The following is a 24,470-nucleotide window of genomic DNA, read 5'->3' as shown; positions in this document are numbered from 1 at the left end:
CTCAGTATCCTCTTCTAAAAATCAGGGATTGCATTCTGGGAAGGAGTGAAACAATGCAAGAAGACTGCAGGACTTCAGGCATTTTTTTAAAAGCAAACTTTGGCATAAGAAATGATACAGCTGAGGTCAAAAGATAAATACAATATCTTTAAAAACTTATTTAGATATGAATGTGGGGGCAAAAAAAAAAAAAAATCAAACATTCCAGGGACAATTAAGACCTTTGAAATAACCTGCATATGGAATATTGGCATGCCAAAGTGTCCTAGTTTCAGCTGGGATAGAGTTAACTGTCTTCCTAGTAGCTGGTACAGTGCTATGTTTTGAGTTCAGTATGCGAAGAATGTTGATAACACTGATGTTTTCAGTTGGTGCTAAGTAGTGTTTAGTCTAAAGTCAAGGATTTTTCAGCTTCTCATGCCCAGCCAGCGAGAAAGCTGGAGGGGCACAAGCAGTTCGCACAGGACACAGCCAGGGCACCTGACCCAAACTGGCCAACGGTGTATTCCATACCATGGGACGTCACATCTAGTATAGGAACTGGGGAGTGGGGGCAGGGAATCGCCGCTCAAGGACTGGCTGGGTGTCAGTCGGCGGGTGGTGAGCAATTGCCCTGCACATCATTTGTACATTCCAATCCTTTTATTATTGCTGTTGTCATTTTATTAGTGTTATCATTATCATTATTAGTTTATTCTTTTCTGTTCTATTAAACCGTTCCTATCTCAACCCACGAGTTTTACTTCTTTTCCCGATTTTCTCCCACATCCCACTGGACGGGGGGGAGTAAGTGAGCGGCTGCGTGGTGCTTAGCTGTTGGCTGGGCTTAAACCACAACACAAAGGAAATTTGCAGTAGTTAAAGATTTGTTTTTATCTCACATCAGAAATGAATAAGAGAGGCTAAAAATGTGTAGAATTTAATTGAAGTCTTACCTGATGCATCACTACAATGAAATTAATGCAGTGCACTGCCACAGTTCAGCCACAAGGGAACAAGTGTGCTTTCAGGTGGGTACCACCTTGCCAGAAAATCTATGCCTAAAAGCAAATGAAGGCATCATTTACTGTCATGAAGCAAGACAGCAGCCAAGACAAAAAAATCCCACACCTTGTATATGTCTGTGTATATATATACATATACACGTGTGTGTGTCTGCATGTATATATATGCATATATGTATATGTGTGCACACAGGTAGCCTACCAGCTTGAAACTTTCCATTGTGAGTATACAAAATTGTAATATTGGAAATTATTATTATTATTATTATTATTGTTGTTGTTGTTGTTGTTGTTATTTTGAACAACATTCTCATTTTCTTCTGAAAAAGCATTTCAGATTTAAAACTGCTGGCCCAGTCTATTAGAACATATAATACACATCAAAGTAATACCATGCAAAAATAGGATATGCAGTCAAGACACAAATAACTGATAAAAGATATGTAGAAGGAGGCTAATTATTTGAAATCTGAATAAAGAGTTTTCAACCCCAGCCTATCCAGTACAGAAATGCCCATCTAGGTCAAGCCTGTATCAGCAAAAGGGTTCTACTGACTGTGGAGTTCCTAGTAATTATCCAATTAAAATAACACATATCAGCAAAAACACTTTCCTTGTTGAATTATATAAACTAGGGGCTTTTCTTCTTATATAACATAAATAAGTTTTCTGTGAGTAATGGAATTAATGAGAATAGTTTCCTAAGAATGTGTGTCTCTCATTCCCTAAACTCGGGCTCCGTACCATAATAACTTTTTCTTCTCTTATGCCCACCACACTATGGGCAGGAAACAGCATGTGTTAGGGCTGGTCCACAGTTATACATAATCTAATTTTGCACCTGATTACTGCTCAAAAAAAAATTTTTAATAGCTGATATTTTCTTATACCTTCATTAATGAGGGGCACTAACTGAGAGTCCTTTACTAAGTTGACAATACTCACAATATTTGCAGGACTTCAAAACCTTTTGCCTTTCTGACAAAATGGATTGAAATTGACTGAATTAATACTTTTTAGGGGTTACAGGTAGAGAATACAATTGGACAAGTTTTGTCACATTTTCAAGATTTAAGAGCATGCTCTGAATTTTAGCAAAAGTATCCATGTCAAATGTGCTTTTAGACTTAAATGGTAATATTCATCTGTCCTTAGACATCACACCCAGAAAATATCAACCTTAAAGTTATTCCTCCAGACTACCTTCACAGTAAATGGGGAGAATTAGTGTTTTAAGGTGACCTGTGGCTTACCTCACAGTAAAGCAGACACCTAAACTGATCATCTGCGTCACGCTCCTGAACTTGTCTTGAAGTGCCTATGTAGATAACTAAACATAGGTGAGAGATAAACCCCTTTGCAGTTTGCTTTACGTAGAGCCTATATTAGTTTACGCATGTGGTATGAATAGATTAGTAACAGAATTAATAGATTAGTAGTAATAGAATAATAGTTTCTATATTTCAGTGCAAGGAATTACAACTATCAAAAAAACCCCCAACAAAGTAAAACCATGACTTTTAAAGTTAACAAAAGTTTTAAAAGGTAATCAAGAAAAAACAGGCAAAACCCATGAGAATTAACCTCTGTTTGAGTTAATGAATCTTTATTTTAACAAACTTTGGAAAACACATTTTTGGAGTATTGCATAACTAGCAGTATGATTGATCCAGTCTGCAAAACAGAGGTTTTAGTTCCCAAATCTTTGAAATTCTGAACTTGTCTCAATTTGAATAAAAAAGTGTCAAAAAATCTTAAGTTATCACAGGAATTAAAAAAAAAAAAATCCTTCAACTGCTCTATTTAAAATATAATATAATTTAAATAATTTATTCTGGAAGTTGAATGTAAACTTCATTTTGAAAGTGAATATAACACTTCTACTTAAGAAGAATCTTGGCTTAGAAGAAGTGAACTTGGAAGTTCAGTCATTCTGAATGACTGCACTTAATTTAACAACAACAACAAAAAAACCCAGCTAGCAGACTTTAAGTTGCCTTAGATTAATATTTTAAAATTAAGGAAATGTAACATACTAGATATCTAAGCAGAAAAATTCTTCAAAATACCATCTCTCATATGAGAAAGCAGATAATTTTTTTCTTATTTTCCTCTAGCAAAGGTACAATAGCTAATCATGGAAAGTTCAATTGTTAACAGTGACTTACAGCATCCTCATGAAATCGCATTGTAGAGTTCTGTTTGTGAACTGTGAGAAACCTAACCTTTTTCCTCAACCTCCACTAAATCTCATTGTGTGGCAAACACTAAACATTTAAATTAGCTTCAGAATGTCAACAAGGTTATGATGCAGACTTCAGACCTTGTTTTGACTTCATTTCATAGGAGCTGTCAACTATCCTTTCAGAACAAAGTGATATGGCTACTGGGGCCTTGTTTAATCCAGCAAATCTCAACTACAAAATGCAATGAGGGTAAGTTCTGATATTAAAATATTTATAAACTTCCAAAATTGACAGCCGAATACTTTACAAAATGGCATTGAAGTTCTAACAAACAATGCTTCTGCAGGCAGGAAAATGTGGGAGCTTCAATCAGATACACTTTTCTCATTTACTGATTCAGCAATGGTTTCCTCTGCAATTTCTCAGTTACAAGCTATGAAATGCAAAACTGGACTGGCATAAAATACATAGTGTATTTTTAATTTAATATGTAAGATACGCATATTTAAACTTTTAAACTGTGATAGACCATAATCTCTGTTTTGTGGCAAACACTGCTATGTGCTACACCATGTGCCCTCATTTTCTTCATTTATGTTAATTTCAATGTGACATTTCTTTATCTACCTTACTGCTACACTTACTTACATCAGTTCTGATAACATTTGAACTGGTTATGTGTGGTTTTTTAGGCAGTTTCCACCTTGTCTTTCCCATATCTAATGTTTTACTATTAATCACACCTCTACTTCTCTCCATGCTAATCACTATCCTAACATTCAGTATTTACACTGACATCTTGTTACTATTTTTTATCTTCACTTTACTTTGAAGTTTGATACTGCTATTTACACTTGCATCATAAGAGGTGGTATATGGCACCTTTGTTCTTTAAATTCTTATTCATCCATTTTGACTACACCACTGTGCTACTTGCAATATTTCTCCTTTTCTTCCACAATCAATCCTATACATGCAGTCCAGTCCCAGTTTATCCATGCCCTACCTCAGAAGAAGAGATCCAGAAGATTCCTGCTAAATTACTTACATAAGTAACATACAGCTCATTGAAAAAAAATCTTAACAGAATATAATAAAAACTTACAAGACAAATTCTTTGCCATAACTAAACCTAATGTAGCTACTTGTCTCTTGAATATAGATCATGAACCAACCTAATAACATAATTACAATACTTTTATACGTGAACTCTACATCAAGCATTGCTTTTCTTTTTTTTCTCCCTCCACAAATCTTGCTAGAAACATCATGCTCAACAAGAAATACTATACTATACTATATACTAAATTTTAGGTTCATTAACCCAAGTTAGTCTTCAGTAATTATAAAGAGAGTTATAGTGGAAGGCATTATAAAGAACTTTAGATGGGGTAACACCTATTGCCATTAAATTGGAACTAAATGGTCAGTACTTCTAAATTACGGTGTAATGACATGAAAAGTGTTTCTGCAGTCTCAGTCACATTGACAGCACTCAATGAATTAAAAGAACTGGGAAGAACTGAACTAGCTAGGGGACAAGGGCCAGTAACATGCTTCCTGTGGATTTAATGAAGACTTTGCGTTAAAACCTAGTGAAGGAACCATTTTAGAAGGACCGCACTTGGATAAAAAACAAAAAAAAAAAACCCTTTTCATTTACCTAAGAGTGAAAATGAAAGCTGACACACAGCCGTGCAAAAACATGCAAGCAGATGACATGCAGTAAGAGCAAAACCACAGATTATTTAGCAATCACTGTAAGCAGTTCCACCCTTCTTTTGGTGTGATTGTACAGAAGTAGAAGTATGCCCACTTCCTGCTTTAATTATACAGTGGGAACAATAATGACTAAAGAAGCTGTTATTTCTGTCGCACTTCTGTTAACCTGGAATTAATAAACTGGATTAACATTACTTTCCATAGCTTCCAATAGCAAATAATTGAAGATCCAGTTTGCCAGATGGATACCACCTTCTTCAAAAACATACAGACAGACCCTTGATGTAGCCAAGATGAGAAGGTATATATCTGTCCCTTGAACACAGCATTTAATGAATTGTTCAAATATCTATAGCTGAGAAACTATGTTGAAAAGACAGAATTTTAGTTCTGTAAATCACAACTCTAGTGATTTTTAATTCTTTGAAAATACCAGGGTGCCTGTTCAGCCTGATTGCCCTGTTTCCTTTTACACTGCTTTTCCTACTTACAAAATATAATTCAGAATAGGACTGTAAGAAAACACAGTTATCTCTATATAGTCTACTGCCCTCAGCTTCAATAGATTTGGATCAGTTCTACTGTTATGAACTGAAGGGTTTGTCCTTTCTTTGTTTCCAGTTGTATTAAACAAAATATCATCCAGTGGAGTGAAGCAACTAGAATTTAACTACATGAGTTTTCATCTCTTTAAATTTTTGGCTCTAGATACTTCTTCCCCCTCCAATATTGAATAAACCAGCAGTCTAACCTGAATCTGCTTTTTGTACTTACAGGTGAAAAGCATACTGCTGCTTTCAATCGATAAAGCACAAGGCATTTTGTCATCTGAGTATCAGGGGGAATCATTACCTCTTTGGCTTACAACTTCATGTCACAGTTATGATCATCAGAGGTACCTAAGTCAGAGATCACTCAGCCTCAATGCAACAGTGCTGTTGGCAGTGTTGGGGTGCTTCAATGATATTAGAACTCACTTCCCACGATAATCCACTAGAGTCCAAGTTTGTTATGCCTCCAGGGTGTGCCTTGAAGCTCATATTTCTTCTCTAGGGGCACCAAGTAAAATGAAGCTTCCCTTTTCTAACCTAGGCTCTTAGCCAAAACGTAGAGGCAAGCTGTTTCTGTTACCAAGGAGAAGCTAGTGATGGTGTCAGACATCTGTGAAGCAGCTCAATTTCCTTTAAAATAGTGCACAAAGTCTTGATTTTCCTGCACACAAAAAACCCAATCAACTGGATGCAGTTTCATTGCTTGTAACCCTTGCTTTTAACACATTTCCAAATGGTTATTTATAAAAAGACAGCAAAATAATTTCAGACACAAGTTCCTTTCCTCTGGCCTACAGCAATTTGTGTTTTAGAAATAAAAAGATAAAAAGGATTTATGTCATTTTCCTATCATAAACCCCAGGAATTTCATGGCATGTTCATTGAATTCATAGTTAAGAACACCTATAATGTAATAACTTCCATATAATTAATATACAGCCTTGCCCCCTTATAACTTTTCTCATGCTTGGAGAACTAAAATGGCTTCCTTGAACTTTCTGAAGACAACAGAACCTATTAAAATTTACATATTTTTGTATATTTAATGAATACTGTTTTATACAATGACATTTGTCATTGTCATTTTATACAATGCCATTTGATTTGGAGACAATTCACAATCTCTAAATGCATGCTTCCAAGCAACAAGTCTCTTCCAGCCCACCCTGCCTGGAATAGGAAGTAATTATAGCACTATGTAACTAAACTACATCTTGATAATATCTATCTGTTCGCAGCAATATCGTCTATCACTATTAGTCAGCTGATCATATATTTTGACCATTGAAACTGTACTTATTCTCTGCAGTAAATAGCAGATAATAAGTTTGGGGAATCTCGGTCAGACTATCAGAGACCTGCAGCTACTCATGAAATGGTGAGATACATTAGTTACACTCTTGGAAAGACTTCAGCTGACTCGTTATTGCATCAAGGAAGAGAAGTAAAATTGATTATAAAACCTGGCTTCTTCAACTTGCAGCCAAAGTACCCTAAGAAATATACTGAAGAAATTATGAATATAACATTTGATTAAGTATTAGTTAACATGCTATGGAGATAAGACAAGTGTGACTTTCACTGAGTCATACTCTGATCACTTGATTAAAGGGGTCTTCTTACCACTTCCTCTAAGATATTTAGTGCTGTTCCAAGTCTATAATTAGGTAGGTAGATTTTATTGCATTTCTAATCCTAAAATATGTTTAATTTTGATAAAGAATAATATATCAAGTACTGAATAAGCCAAGTAAAAAAAAAAAGAATTAATATATTCAATCTGTTTTCTGTGTATGCGGCTTCTCCTGATGCCTGGGGAGTTTTCTTGAGTGAAGCTGGCCAATAGAACAGAACTCTCTATTTTAAATAACTCAGCCAATTGGAAGACACATGCAGGAATTTGTGTTTGTGACAGATGTCGATGTTCATAGCGATGTGTTTTTTCTAATATAAACATGAGTCGGCAGTGTGCTCGACCTACAAGGAGAGGCCAAGACAACTGGGTTTCTGGGGACAAATCTTATTTCTGCCTACCACTACCTAATAGGAAGATGCAGAGGAAGTGGAGCTAAGCTATCCTCAGAGGTACAGAGCATAAGGACAAGAGGCAACAGATAAAAGTTGACATGTGGGAAATTCCAACCAGATATAAGAAAAAAGAAACAAAACAAAACAAAACAAAACATAAAGGTGGTCAAACACAGGAACAGGCTGCTCAGAGGGGTCAGAGAATTCCCATTCCCAAAGGTACTGAAGCCTTGACTGTACAAGGCCCTGACTCACCTTCTCTAACTAGATGTGCTTGGAGCAGGAGGTTGCACTAGATAACCTCTAGAGGTCTCTTCAACCAAGATAATTCTATGACTGTGTGTTGGACGTAATAAATGGTAACTTGAAGAGTAGCTACTACAGGAAAGCACTTCACCTGTCATTCCATAGGGCTTGACATCTAGTTTGGATGTGGGTACCCATCTACTGCTAGTGGAGACTTTTCTGAGTAGTCAAAAGTGTGACTGATTAGGGATCTCTGTTTATCACAATAAGCTGAACACAGCTCAGAAATTATTCTATGACAGAATGAACACAGACAACGATGTTAGAGAAACTTCTGTGGAAGATTTACTCCACCCATGCAAACTCTAAATTATTTTAAAGACCACTCTATCAAAGCTTTGTCAATAGTTCTGCTGCTGAGATCTAACTCTGAAGTTTCTAAAGAAAACCATTCAACCAGCCCATCTGAGTTGTATCTGTGTCCATATCCAAGTGAAGCTTCAGTGCATTTCACAGTTTAGGTGCAGATACAGGCAATAGTTTGCCTTCCTGTAAGCAGTCAGATGGAGAAAACAGAAAGAATGAGAATTTCTCTGCATTAAAGCAGTTGGTCGTAATCGTTCTATTTGCCTAATGTATCTTTATAAATGTTTCCACACGCTAAATCAGACAGTTTTCTATTGATCATATAAGCATTTCACTGTCAGCTGCACCATGGACTGAATTAAATGACTTGACTGAAATAAGAGAGTCCGAACACTTTAGAATGTATGTCCCTGTGGCAACATCCATAAGGTACGTTTGTATTTCAGATAATTCTCTACATTCCCATAGATGTTAAAATTTGCAGCAAAGAGAAATGAGCATGAGGTGATAAGTGCCACAAGCAGGCTGCTTTTGATTTATTCCTCTCCTCCCTTCATCTTCCTTTCTGACTTCTCTCTGGATAACAGCTGTAGTCCCAGATGATGTACTATTGGTGCTGTGCTTAACAGAGCTCTCTCAAATGTTCTGTAACGACAGGAGAGCCGTCTGCAGAGATCATGAACAGATGATCCATGGCAGAATGTTCACTCTTGAGGCTGCCAGTGCAAAGTAGACAAATGAACCATGTGCCCATTAAGTTCTTACTTTTGCTTATGTTTATGCTTTACTTTCCTGATGTTTATTTGGTGTTCTAATGCTGCCACATGCAGGTATAAGACTGCTATGATATCCAGGGACGCCCCTTTTGACTTTAGTTACCCCACTTCCCTTGCAATTTCTGTTTTGATTCTTCCTGGCATGGGTTCTCTATGTTTCCTTATTAACAGATTATCAAATACATGTGTGTGTGTGTATACATATATATTAGTAAGTTAGTGCAATCTGCAGCTGGCTGTGTTAATGAATAAAACTTTTTGAAGTCCCCAGAAAATACGATTTGATAAATGATTTGTTATAAGTGTGCTAGAAGAGCAGTAGTAGTAGTTGTTCATTTTCCCTCTAAGCAGTCTGAACAAAATGGCATTATGATTAGACAAGATGTTTTCCAGCACAAGATGCCAGCTACCCTTGAGCTACCAGAATAATAGGAAAAGGCAGAAAACAGAACTGCTTGCCTGCAGCCTGACCTTTCATTCAGAGAAAGCCAGAATGCAAGTCCTGCGTTTTAAGGCAATTTCAGTTCTAAATCTGCCCTGGTTTTAAACTATATAACTGAAGAAAGAAGACTAGCCCAACTGGTTTAGGGTTTCATTTTGTTAAAGGATCTTTGGTGGTACAGAAAATCAAGACAGAGAAAGTGCTAAGTATTTTTCCATTTAAAGTCTGTGCTTTTTATGTTGCCATAGCTTTGGAACACTTCTCAATTAATTAGCAGTACCACATCATCATTTTCACTTAACCTCAATTTCTGTTGTTTGCCTGCTTGAGTTCAGAGAGGACAAGAGCCTTGAAGCTTATTGCCTAGATAAGCTTTAAGACAAAAATGGAATTCATGGCCAATAACTTTTAGAGTAGCTTGAATTCCAAAAGAAAAAAAAGAATCTATTTCTTTCCAATCTGAGCTGCTTTTATTTATTTTTTTATAAAAGGTATCTCCAGTCCTAATAAAAAAATCTTACGAGAAATGTTTGTCTATGCAGTATTTCTATTAAAACATAAAAAAGAGCCTTGAAGCCTGAAACCTGTCTAAACAGCCCAGTGTTTTGGGTTCACTTCATTTCTAAGAAGTAGGTAGATTCCATGTAATTTGGTGATTCAAAGAATTAGAGGGACCTATTTTAATAAAAAACTAAAAAGTTACTTTTTTTTTGAAAATTTAAATATTCATCCACCTCCTTTTTTTAAAGAGCTTATCATATCTTCAAGTCAACATTTAGTTTCAAATATGATTTTAATACATCTGAAGACTGTGCCTTAAGCAACAGAGAGATATTCTTTAAAAAATCTTTGATTTTGTAAACAAATTTGATGTTATTGGTTTTTTCATTACAAACTTTTTTTTTTAATTAGAGATTATTGCCTATTTTCCATGTCTAAAAAGTTGGCTATGTTAAGTACAGATGCAGGTTTTGAGATTTAGTGTAGTAAGTAACTAATTAACAGCAACAATTCTGTCCACAAAAATTCTTCAAAAAAATTAACCATTTTATTGTAGAAAAGAAAATGTAATAATATAAGGAACATAAAACTACATTATTGATGCAGGAGAAGGATGTTACTCCATCAAGCTCTGGACATTTATTTTTTTTTATTTACAAAAAAGTGCTTTAAAAATTATCCAATACTTCATATCTATCTCATCTGAGATATTTATACAGTACTTGCTGTGCATTCTTACTAGCTTCCTATCTACCTTATTTTCTTATCACATCTGCTTAATAAGATTTACTTTAGGAAACTTGTTAGCAGCTCCACACATTTTTGCAGATGTCTAAGCATGAAACCAGTGTTTCTCTTAGTAAAGCGTCCTAGCAGGTTTTGCTGCACTAAGGCTTGAATGAATCACACTTCTTTTTATCTGCTGGCTAATCTTCAGTGACATCCATGAAATAACCAATTTATTCCTTATCTCATGTTAAGGGATGTAACTGAAAGGACATGATAGAACTAGTTTTAGTTCAACTGAAAGGTCAACAAAGTGTAAGCCACCAAATTTGACCTGACAACAATCACCTGGCCTGTAAGAGACTGGGGACTTTGAAGACATTCATTTATGTGAAGCAACTTAAACCAGGTCTAGCACCAGATATAAATTATTCTAACTTAAGACTTTTATTTTTCCCTGCTGAAAGTCTTTCATTTTTCATGGAACAATGCAGTATTCATTTGGCTACAGTAAGAGAGGCTGTCACTCACTGACTATAGCATTCAAATGAAAAAGAAAACTAGTAAGATGCTTAGATAACTGCCTATTTCAGCAATAATTGAAGATATTCCATTCACTGCAAAAAAAAAGACCTTTGCAAGATGAGAATGAGAAATCTATTCCAAAATGCTCTATAGCCTTGTAGCTAAGATCATGTTCTTAATAAAGAGGGGTTTGATTTGCTTAGGAGAGAATTTGAGCCCAAGTATTTCCCATTATATCCCAGATGTTAGAGGACTTATCTGTAATTAATGTCAGGAGCTTTCTCCTGTTGCACTTGAGAAGGGCAATTAACCTGACTTAGGCACACATTCAAGAACTTAGTCCTGAATTCCAAACGGATGCAGGTGGTATCTGTTGATTTAGGTAGGCAATACGCTGAGTTAGTTCTCTTAGAAAATCTCATGCTCTGAGTTTGCTTTTGAGAAGGCTCTCTAATTTATTTACATTCACATGACTGATTCCAGTTTCCTTTGATTTGTGTGGTATGAAAAGGAGTAAAAAAAGTTTATTTGGCTAGGTTATGGTCACTGAAATGATGTGGTACTATGTAACCCACCTAGTTCCCACATCACTGTTTAGCGTTTCCTACTCCCTAGACAAACACACCCAAATTACTGAAAACTATAAAACTATTTTTAGACTTTTAAAATATACATTACATTTTGAATTCTTGTTCCACATAGAATATCCACATATGAATTTCACTAAGACTTTGGGCATCTGAAAGTGAGGCTCTATATTGACTTCCTTGTGACTCTTACCTACAAGTCCTTTTGCAGATAATGTTATTGACACCAGTAGGCTTAGCCCAAGCAAGGAAAAGAATAAAATGTGAATTAGAATGCTAAAGAAGGTATTAGAATGTATTGCAAAAGAGTTATGCAAGGGACCATTTAAAATTTATGAAACACCTTTGATAGAAGCGAGGTTTTTTCTTTTGCTACTTTAATTTTGTTACACTAGTATTCCAAAAATAACAATAATTCAAGAAGCAGAAATAGATGAGGATGTACTATATACCATATTTCCACATCTACCAGTTTCGACATCTGATTTTTGTTTCTAAATCGAACCTTTATAAAAGAGGGATACATTAAGACCAAATCAGAAGTTACAAAACATTACAGTATTCACTTAACTTGTTTTAGGGTAAAATTCTAAATCTAAAAAGATGAGCAAATAGATTTAATTATGAACAAAACTGATATTTTTTTTCTCTCAGTACATTTCTCAGACACTGTAACTGCTATAATAAAATCCTAAAACCAACTGCGTAACCACCACTAGCCTCCTCATAAACAGAAAATCTTTTATTTCAGTTTTGAAAAGAGCATCTTCTGCTTTTAATGCATCATTATTTAATTTTTCTTAGAGAGGCAAGTTGTTGCAGGTCAGACACAGATCATGATACTCATTAAATATGCTTGATGGTGACATCACGACCACATTCGGGCTAAAAATTTTAAGTACTTGCATTTCATCAGGCATTGTTTGAGGAGTAATAGCCCTTCATTTCAGCACTTCAAAAGGCAGTTTTTCATTCCATGCTGTGTGAACTTAGCCACTGGCAACTTTTGGGACTGTGGTGCAGTACATCAATGGTGTAGTTAAAAGTCCTTATCTGTTATGCCCAGTGTGACCCTGGGAGAGTTCCTGATGCAACTACGGCTTAAAATTTTGCTACACTCTTCCTGTATAGCATCAAACTCAGTATGACTCTACAAAGTAACTTATTCACGATTTATGTCCAGGGCAGAGCAGGTTAATTTGAAATTAGCAAGTCAACCCACTACCAACTCCTAACTAACCCAACTTACAACAAATCAACCCCTAAAGAAAGACAGATGTTTGATATTTCTGAAATGAGAAATTGTCTTGCATTAGTCATGGCTTGAGACATCACTGTATCTCAAATTTTTACTTCCCTGTAAATGGATCATCACAGACTTAGAAATCTTTGTCTTAATAAACGCTGAACAGCTACAGAGTTTGCTATTCCCAGGACACTTTATGAAAAATAACTAATTGAGCACAATTTAAGAAGTTAACGTGATGGTTTTTAACATCTGTGTAATGCTTCTGGTCATAAGCTAAAATGGCATATTCGTTTCCACCCAGCTTTTAGACTGTATAATTTTTAAGGAAGTACTTAAAAATTTAACAAGGAGTTATACTCTTAGAAGCTTTTCAAGACAAGACCAAAAACAGTTTCTAGGAATCCCTCTCATCCATTCCATTTAATCTCACCTTGTGCTCATTTCTGACTTTTTGACTCATATAGCTCAGGACAAGTACATCAAATTTTGATTCTTGAAGGACAGCAATCATTGTAAACAAAGAGGCTCTTGCAATTAGCAGAGATGTGGTAGGTTAGCCTTGGTCAGCAGCCAGATGCTCTCTCATTCCCCCTCCTCAACAGAACACGGGGACATAATAGGATGAAAAATCTCATTGACTGAGATAAAGACAGGGAGATTATTCACCAGTTACTGTCACAGGCAAAACAGATTTGATTTGGGGAAAAATAATTTCATTTACTGCCAATTAAATTACAGTTGGGTAGTAAGAAGCATAGACAAAAAAATTAAACTACTCCCCTCCCAGGCTCAGCTTCACTCCTTCACTCCATACTCCTCCACCTCCCCGCACTGAGCAGCACAGCAGGGTGGGGAATGGGGGCTGCAGTCAGTCCGTAACAGCTCCTCTCTGCTACTCCTTTCGCCCCACACTTCTCCCCTGCTCCAGCGTCTGTCCTCTATGGGCTGCAGTGGGGGTATCATCTGCTCCAACGTGTGTCCTCTCAGTGGGCTACAGGGGAATCTCTGCTCTGGCACCTCCTCGCCCTCCTTCTGCATTGACCTTGGTGTCTGCAGGGCTGTTTCTCACACTTTTTTCCTTCACTCCTCACCCCGCCTTGCAGAGTTGTGCCCTGTCTTAAATATCTTACCAGAGAGGCCCCACCATCTTGGCTGCTGGGCTCAGCAGTGCCCTGTGGTGGGTCCACTGGAGCCGGCTGGAACCGGCCACACCCGGCCTCTCCTCACAGAGGTCACCCTGTAGCCCCCACTGCCAGGGCCTGGGCACCTGCACCCAGTTCAAGAGCAAACAACAGTGCTGCTTTCACTTCTCTCAAAATGAAATTTTGCTTGGCTCTTAACATCTAGGCAAATTTATCATTCAGGATTAAAATCAGGGGAAAAAATACCTTTCACTCTCACTTCTGGTGTGTCATCCCACCAGCAGGATATTTGTAGTCTTGGCATCGCGGATGAAGCGGGAACAACTGTATTACAATCTATTACCTACCATCTCTTTTGCTGTTGCTTGGGGAGTCTCAATTCTTACACAGAATATATTGTCCTTAAACAGTAGGTATGGGAGAATAAATTATCCCAGTTGTGAAACTCAGGATGCACATGGTCAAACAAGGATTTCATTTCAGTTTCAGACCTTCCTTTCTATTTCACCACACTATTACACTCACAGAAAATAAACAAATAAAATCATTGAAGAGCACAATGCTTTTATATTAATTTACTTGTTAATTAGTTTAGGGCAGTAACTGCTTACTAAATTACATTCTCCCATCTACATTATTCCTTGTTATGAACATTTCTTCTGGCTCTTGTTCCAAAGAAAGTTAAAACTAACTGTCTTACTTCAGCAGACAGGCTTCAAACAGCTTGCCCCAGTGTTCTGGTGCTCTGGTGTATTTTAATAATGACAACTAAAAAACAAAAACAAAACCAAGAGCAACTCTCCAAAGTGCCTCCTGTTCATCTCCTGACTGCAGAGGTAACACAGCCAGTCAGCTTGACCTCTAGACACCAGTCCAGCAATAAAGTCAGGAATCATGTCTATGATTTGTCTTTCTCACTCTACCATCTTCACACAGAGGTCTTCACTTTTTCCACATACAGAAGTACAAAAGGAGCTTCTCAACTGACTGTAAATGATTGGTTTCATAAGTTTTGTGCACTGTGATAATGATTCATTTGCACGTTTTCAGCTCTTTCTCTGCAGCATTAATTAAATTGCCATTTTACTGCAGCTATGTACTTAAGTTAACATAGCTCATGTGCAGTAGGTTGCACATGAGCTCACATGTCAGTCTAAGGGTTTAGAAACAGGCAGATGGGGAGAGACAGAATGTAGGGATCTTCTTCTAGTATTATCTATGTTGAAAGAAAATTGAGATCATATATACATGTAGAAAGACAAGATAGTAGAATAGCAGCTAGGGGTGGTCAACATTTTAAATAATCAATCTACAAATAATGTCGTCTGGTATGAGCTGAAGAATTATCAGACAAAAAAAAAAAAAATAGTATTTGCTAGATAGAAGCCCAGAAGAACACGTGTTCTTTCTTTCCCAAACTCCTGTGTGAGACACCTCCCACCCGTCCAGACTCAGTGACTACCTATCAAGAATCTGAATACAGACTCCCCCTGCCAGATGGCTGCCTGCACAACCCAGTGAAATGGTACTCTGAGAATGGGTTTTTCACAAGTTCTCCCTTCCTTCACTGCAGCTGACTTAGGTCCCCAACTTCATCCAGTCTGGAAGCAAGAATGCCAAACGATATACTGTTAGAAATTTCTTCCTTTTCCTCTTTAAATTCCTGGGGCCACAAGCACTGACCCAAATATTTGTGGCCAGCTTGTTGCCCACAGCGATAGGATGCAGAAATACTGGCAGCGAGACGTGTTGAACAGAAACTGAAATCATTGTGAAGCCTTTTTAACATGAGTTTTAAATGTCTCTCTCTTCCTCAGGCTAAGTCTGAATTTGAGGTCTGAGTTCTCAACTTCAGGTGAGCATCCTAACATGAGACCAACTAAGGACATTCTGTGCATGAGATGTTTGCTTCTTTTTCCAGCTGAAGCTGTCCCTAACTGCAAAATTATCAAGTACTCCTGAAAGACAGAAATTGTCCAAGACTGAGGGCTCCAGTGCTAGTCGTTACTCCAGTGAATTGTTGCTCACATGAAACATAACAGTGTCACAGAAAAGATTAGAAGTAAAATGCCTTGTAATCAGAGGCTGAGAAGCAGAAGCAGGAATTAGAGATGCACTCGTAACTCCAGATGTTAGAGTGCTTTAACCCAGGAAAGCTCAAGTGGAAGGGTACTATGCTCCCTGTTTCATCAGTCTTGTTCTACCTTTTTGTTCTTTGCTTTTTAGTGTTACCCACACACACGAACCTCCCAAATGCCTAGAGGGAAAAGGAAAAATGCAGTTTAAAAAAACAAAGTTTTGTTTGGATTAAAGATGCACAGTCAAATAAGTTGAAGAGAAAAAAAAAGATAGAGGAAGGATTTGCAGAAGGATTTCCACAGCCTTCCAAAATCTTCTGAAAATGTCGGAAAAAACCCCTTAACTTCAAATACAATAACAGAGAAGAGAATCAGTCACTTAATTTCTTCCATCTAAAAAGGCAACATCATTAGTTATCACTATAGTGTATTCTAATGGCAATCTAATATCTCTGTTCTCCTATGTTACTAAGAAAACAGAGGAAAATCCTTCACACTTAGCAAAAGGATGACTACAACCTTGGCGATGTCCAAGGACTGAATTTAGGAAACCCAAAAGAAGTGGTGTTGAATCTTAGGTTATCAATTCAAAGATGAAAATATTGTTCTACAAGAGTAAGTAGATTTCTTACTTGCCAAATCAAACACTTTAATAGACAGCTATGCTCTATGAATGAAGTCGGATTAGCAGGGAGGTAGATCAGAATGAACTAAGATTACAGTGTTGGAGATCTAAATTACTGCTTGCAACCTAGAGGCCAGGGAATGAGTAGGTAGGTTGACAACATATTTGTATTAAAGCCTGTGTAGGCAATACTGAAGCAATTTTATAGTCAAAGGATTTCCGTTTCCATGGTTGCTAGTCTATACCCTCTGATTTGCTTTACACACAAAAAACATACAAATTAAAGTAAGGAAGGCCTTTTATTTAGACCAATCTGATGGAAGATCATACTATTCATTTTGCTAGGTGCTAGAACTAAAAAAAGTAAGCACCGTGAAGCATTAAAATAATTGCCCTAGAACAATGAATTTTAGAGTTATTTGTATTTGATGAGCTACAGAACATGCAACGAGTAAATATATACCAAAGAAATAACAGAATCTTTCCTCTAAAGAGTTTCACAGTCCAACAGGATAAATGACATTCTGAATGGAAACCAAATTACTACAAACACAGCATAGTCAAGGCAGCTCAGCTATTTATTTAACATTTTCAGAAAGAGTAAATGAAGAATGTGACCTTTACTGTTGCTGGTGCAGAACAGACCCTCTAGCCACGTGATTTGTATTTATTTTATTCCTCTTACAGTCAAAGTCTCTTCTGAAATACTTCTCCATTCTTATTTACTAATTAGTTATAGTTAAGAGAAATGTACATGCCTGGGGATTTTAAATACTCCCATGCTATTGTCACACATAGAGTCCTCCATCTGCAGCTAGTTATATATCCATTAGATCTGTTGTGTGTGTTTCTGTATACTAGATGAATCTGAGTTGTTTACCATCTGCACTTGAATCATAAAGTGTAACTGTTTTAATTCATCTATAGCCTTTGATTAAATCTTGCTGAGATGATCTTTGGAGCTTATCTACCCCTCAGGTATAGCTACCATAATAATACTTAACAATTTTGCTCTAGCTTCAGAAATACTGCCACTTGGCAAATCACAATAGTGTTTCTCAAACTTACCCCCCCCCAAAAAATAATCAAATTCTATAGGAAAACAACTTTCAGTTACAGTATTCTAAAAGGAAAGTCAGAGGTGGGTGTAATCCCCATGTGAATTAAGACACGATAAGAGAGAGGACTCGGATGGATCAATACAGTAGGAGTAGGTCACATTCTTATTAGTCCAGGCACAGAAGTAAAATGGTGAGGTCTGCCCTGGACAGTGACAGCCATGTAGAAGGTCATTGGCCTCGTCATTATGCTCATCTCCTGCTCACTGGTGTTGCCATGTCTGAATCTTAGTGCAGTGCTGCAAATACATTTTCTTGTTAAGGTTTTCTGAGAGGCTTAGACATTGCTTTGTGAAAGTGAGCAGAATTTGAGGCAGAGCAGCAAAGCAAAAGATGGAATGCCCTTATTTCTTTCCCCTCTTTTTATTCTCCGCAAAGCTCCATGCTTGGAGATGTTTAGAAGAGTGCTACATACATCCAACTAACTCCTAGCCTGCCTGACAGTAACAGTGCCTTGTAAACAAGAGCAAGAAATATCTTGGAGGACAGGTTTTGTCATAACGTTGATGTTTCAGGTATAATTTTTTTTCCCACAGCCTAGTACTGTTAGCGTACCTGGCATGCATTACAGTCTCTTAGAACTACAGGCTTTACAAAAACAAATGAAGAGAGGAAAAAAAGGAAAAAAAAGAAAAGAAAAAAAAAAAGAGTGTTCTGGGGGGGGGGGGAAGAGGAGTTTTGGAAAGAAGAAATTTTTGACAAAAGGAATAAAAAAAGGTCTGGTGAGCAGGTGGAAACCAGCTACACTTCAGACATGAATTTTAGTCTGGAAGGATGTCAAGGAAAGCTGCCACAAAGTCATTGCCAGAAAAATCCACTCTGGTGAACAAAACATGTAGGTTCTATCAAAAAGGTCATAAATTTCATCCCAGCATTTAGTTGTTCAATGAACTGATTACAGTACCACATTTTATCTAAAAAAATGAGGTCAGGTAAGGAGAAAGGAAACCCCTAAAGTCCTGGGCTATAAATGTGTTGTATATAACCTTCCAGGGAAGAATTATTTAAAGATCACTCAACTTGCACTCTCCAGAGATTCCTGACTGGACATTTATTATTTTCCTACAAGAACCTGATTTACTGCTCTGACTTACTGCTCCAGTTTTAGAATGGAAATCTCAATGGACTTGCACTGATGTAAAAATGGAGTGTAAAAATTACAGTAATGAATCCAGCTCAGTGACATGCTGAGTACTGAAAGTCTTTTTTTTTCAGTTCCTGAATTAATTTTTTAAGAGTCAATTTTAATGTTTAAGAAGAATTACATTTCTAACTGATCTTTGAAAACATATCATGGAAAAAGATTTGGATTAAAAACATCCAAATCATGAAGAGGCACCTTGAAAGCAGTACTGACTACAGCTGTTTGGGTTTTCTACTATTTTTACTATGTCTTGATTCATTTAAACTGTTCTTCCTGAACTTCTTGATATCCAAAAATGACAAGAAAACTTTAATAGAAAGATATGGACTCCTACTTTGAAGGCTGCATTTAGACAGACTCTTGCATATTGTGCATAATGGGAAGAGGTTCTTTACCTGTTCCTCTCTACTTGCCAACCAAAATATAGCTCAGAAAGTGGAACCAAACCTAAGACTATATACAAATTTACCCAATTAATTTATAGATTCATGTAAACCAATATAACAATAGACAGTAAAATATTGAGACACTTTTCTCCTTTGAAAAGACTTAAATACTTCTCAAGAAACAAGTATTAGGCTAACGTGGAGGAAAGAAATATTTTTGTAAATTGCTTGAATGCATATTTAGGTATTTTTCTCTTTCAGTACAAGTAAGGAGCCAAATTAAGCATTAAACCAAGGCAAACCAGGACAAACTCCATAGAAGTTAGCATATTTAGTCTAAGAGAACTGACAGTAAGATCTGGCCATACAGAATATGCAGATATGTAATGCATGTTTTAGCAGGTCCCCAACTTCTGTATCTTCAGGTTCACAGTCCCCAGACATTCATAGATTTGTCAGCCTTGAATGGAGAGGATTATCTATACTTATACTTCGGTAGAAAAATCAATCACTAGTCTGGATTTTGCCCCAGTTCTGAAGATATTAACTGACCTTTGCTATATTCTGTTTTTCAAGAAACTGATAACTAAGTAATCTTCAGGGGAAAAAAAAAAACAGCCCCACAATATTTTCATGAGAATGATGTTACAAGATGAACAACAACATCAGGATGTCTTGTCTCACCTGTATTTCATATGACACAGCAAATTTATGAGCATCATACTGTTTTTCATCTCTGTGTAGAAAAACAAGGTACCACTGTTGAGAACCCATAAGAGCAGCCTAGTATACTAGCTAATGCTAAGAACGTGTTATATGTTCCTTCATTTCCCCATGAATCCAAACCCAGTTTTAGATGCAAGAAATCAGGGTCCAAGACCACACTTAGCTACCTCAGCTCCTACTTCAAATTATTTGACAAGCAGTAGGAGCTGGAAGGGCCCTACACACTGCCAATCTGCTCTTGATCACCTAGCACACTCTTCCAACATCCTACTCAGACGGTAGCTCTGAAAGAATACAGTACAGATTTTCTACTTATATTTGGTCTTTTTTTGGTTTGCTTTGGGTTTTTTTTGGTTGTTTGGTTTTGGTTTTTTTTCACATTCAAGGCCTACTTTATTTATGGTTTTAAAGAACAAATCAGGTATCAGTTTCAAGTATTGTGGTTACATACTGAAGTATCTTTGAAACATCTCTCATCTGTACTTAGTCTTACTCCTGTTTTGTAGCTTTTCTTCAATGAATAAAAAAAGATTAGTGAATATCACAGCACAAAACTAAGCTTACAGTGCAAATGCAAAGTACAAGAAGGATAGATGACATCTTAAATTACAGGAAGCAATTTCACATTTTCCTCTTCCTTCTTCTCCTGGCTGGTTGTATGGTTGTGTTCACGTTTTCACCTGTTCCAAAAAGGCAAACCTCCTCAGACGTATCACCGCCTCTGAATCACAAGCAATAACAGCGTAGGTGCTGGGTACTTTTCCTAGACCCTGCCCCTCCCACTAGCTACTACCTATGCTCTAGAGTGCAGCTGCTCACCCAGCAGCAGCCCTGGCTGGTCCCGTCTGTTTCCAACCCCACCTCCTCAAGCCACCACATCAAGCCAGCTTTGTGCAACCATAATCTCTCCTGCTTCGAACAGTAGCATACGTAACAGCAGTGATGCTGGCATGCAATTTTTTTCCAGCAGCCTACACAGTGAGGTCCAGCTTTTTAGCAGCCCATATTCAAAGGGCTTGATTTTTCCTTTGTACATTTGGTTGCTTTTGACACAATTATCTCTTGATGATCAAAATTCTGTGATAGGTATCACCCAATCTTTAATCAGGGTGCACTTAGTTATGGTCTTATGAATACTTCATGCTCCAAGATTTTATCTTCACACTTTCAAATACTAAGATAATGGTCTCCTTCCTGTTTGCATGTACACTTTATTTTCAGTGGACGTGCGGGCTAAGGCCCATCTTCTTTGCATTTAACTGGCAGTTAAAACCATAATATCTTCCCAGATCTGAAAAGATCTTTACCATCTTGATAAGTATTTTCAAACTAGCAACAGCCTAAATGAGAGTTTCTTTCAGGAAAATCATTACAAAACCACATCTGCTGGTTCTTTGGCATTCACCTCAAAGTTCACAAAGGCACTTATGCCGATAAAGCTTCCCAAAGTTTCTAAGATTCTTGTTTGTGACCATCCCTTCTTTTCACTGTGTACACATGAGCAATTCCTGGAAAAAGAGTAGACTGTGCAGGCTTCTGGTCCCATTTAACACAACTGTAGGATTGCAGATGCAAGAGTGGTATTACCATGTTGTTATTCAAATCTACAGCACTAACAAGAAACAATCTTGACACTCAACTACAATAACAGATTTTTTTAAAAGAGCAGAAAACCTGGAAGGCACCACTAGCAGTCAATCATTATAAGTGATTTTTATCTCCTCTCATCAGGCAGAGAACCAGAAAGATATCTGTGGAGCTGGAACCCGGACGTTTCTTATACTCCATTGGTACAACCTATGCACGCTTCAGTGTGTGCCTAGTGACACAAATAGGTTCATAGAAGCCTGTAAGAGTTATGAAAAAAATGAAATAAACACCAGGGCAAAGAACGTGTATATAGATCATTATGGAGCTTTTAGAAAGAGAAGTAGGAGGAAATTTTGTTTTGTAGCACTTGAAACTTAGTTGAGAAGTAAGAAAACACTGGAAAAAGAACATCTGCTTTTTGAAAGAATGCTGGTTTTTTACATTTTGTAACCTTATCCATTTAAATTTATGAGACTTGGTGGACAGTAATGTTAATTATTTTGCTACAAGGGGCTTCTGCACTCTAATTAGCAGAATTGTAATGAGTTCACAAATGGAAATGGTACTTGGGGGTGGGGCTGGGGGGAGGCAGACAATATAATACAAATATCTTAAAAAGTGGTTCATATAATGGAAAAGCCTGAAACTGATTCCATCAACACAGAAAACACAAAGTCCATAAAAACCCTGCTGGATGAAAAACTTGTATTGTCTCAGCTACCAGTGGTCATTCTGGGTGTGTCTCCGAAACAAGGTAACCTTTAGGATCATCAGCCAGAGCAAACCCTTGGACCTTCAAAACTAAAAGCACCTCTCTGAAATTATGTGAGATAAGGAGCCCCTATCTGGTTGTTAGAAAATTCAGCACATGTCACAGTATCACAGAATGGCTGAAGGCACCTCTGGAGATAGTCTAGTCCAACTCACTGCTCAAAGCAGGATCAGCCAGAGCCAGTTGTCTATGCCTGCAGACTGCTCAGTCTGGTGTGGAATAAATCCAAGGATGCAGACTCCACAATCTCTCTGGGCAACCTGTGCCAGTGCTTAGTTGTTCTCACAGTTAAAAAAAAAAAAAAAAAAGTGTTTTCTTACATTTAAATGGGGGGGGGTTGTATTTCAATTTGTGCCTATTGACTCTCTACTGGATATTACTGAGAAGAGTCTGGATCCATCTTCTTTATTTCATCCCATCAGGTAGTTATACACTTTGATGAGATCACCCTGAGTCTTGCCTTCTCTTCTCTTCTCTTGGCTAAACAATTCCAGCTGTCAGTCTCCCCTCATATGAGAGATGCTGCAGTCCATTAATCATATTTGTAGTCCTTCACTGGACTTGCTCCTATACATCCATATCTTTCATATACAGGGGAGCCCAGAACTGGAAACAGCACTACATGTTTGTCCTCCCCGGCACTGAGTAAAGGGGAAGGATCATTTCCCTCAATTTGCAACACTCTTCCTACTGCAGCCCAGGAGGCTGTTAGCTGCCTTTGCTGCAAGGGCGCATTGCTGATTCATGTTCAACTTCATGTCCTTCAGCACGCCTGTGTCTCTTTCCACAAAGCTGCTTTCCAACCAGCTGGCCCCCAGCATGTACCGGTGCATGGGATTATTCTTCCCCAGCTGCAGGATTTCATGTTTCCATTTGTTGAAATTCATAAGGTTCCTGTTTGCCCATTTCTTTAGCCCATCAAACTCTCTCTGAATGGCAGCACAGTCATGAATCAATCACACCTTCCAGTTTTGTACCACTTGCAGATTTGCTGAGGGGAAGTAGGTGCAGACAAATTTAAATTTGTTGTGTCCATGTTCCCAGCAGGCCATAAATTTCAGAGTATGAATCAACATCACCAAAACACTTTGTCCAAGTTAAGATGCACCTTAGTAGTGCATAATACTAAGGGAAAAAGTCATGATAACAGGCCAGATGGCATTGCAGTAGGAAATTACTCATACCTGGTCATGGAAAGAGACTCTAGTGACCTCTCACATGTGATTCCTTCTTCTGGTTTGTCTGGATGGATAGTATGGCCTTTAGTTATCTCTGAACCAAGCTAAGGATTTGGCTTAACAAAGCTTTTCTCAGAAATCAGTTTCTTTCTATACCTCAGTCTACTGGTTTTGGCTGGGATAGAGTTAAATTTCTTCATAGTAGCTTGTATGGGGTTATGTTTTGGATTTGTGCTGAAAATGGTATTGATAATACAGGGATGTTTTCATTACTGCTGAACAGTGCTCACACAGCACCAATGCCCCTAAACAAGATGCTGTTTCTTCCAAACACAAGACATGGCAGTGAGCTCATCACTCTTTTTTTGGTTAAACCAACGAGAAGGAACTGTGTATGTATTGTGTGCAGTTTCACTCCTAAGTAGTAATTTTAAAGCTAATAGGGATATCTAGATTCATTGTCACCTGCTCCAAATGACAGATCAAATCATTGTTCAGGAGTTGTTTCCTTAAACCAATCTACCACCAAAACTAAGCTTCAAGACAGCAAAACTATTTGCTGACCAAGAGATGTAAAGATGAAATATGTTTGTCTTCTGCAGGTGAAGACAATCCCACAATCCCCTCAACTATCCTTTAAGTAAATTTGTTCCCAAGAAACACACAATAATCCTGTGTCCCATTCCCCTCCCTTCTTATCAATTACAAAGTTCTGATTCAACGTCTTCAGAGATATGCCTGAGCAATTCCTCCAATGGCCCATCAATCAGTACCCCAAGCATTCTGGCCTTTGTTATTGGCT

Source organism: Haliaeetus albicilla, chromosome 3 (assembly GCF_947461875.1).
Source record: "Haliaeetus albicilla chromosome 3, bHalAlb1.1, whole genome shotgun sequence".
In the NCBI taxonomy this organism is placed as follows: Eukaryota; Metazoa; Chordata; class Aves; order Accipitriformes; family Accipitridae; genus Haliaeetus; species Haliaeetus albicilla.
Note: the sequence above shows the minus strand (reverse complement) of the source record.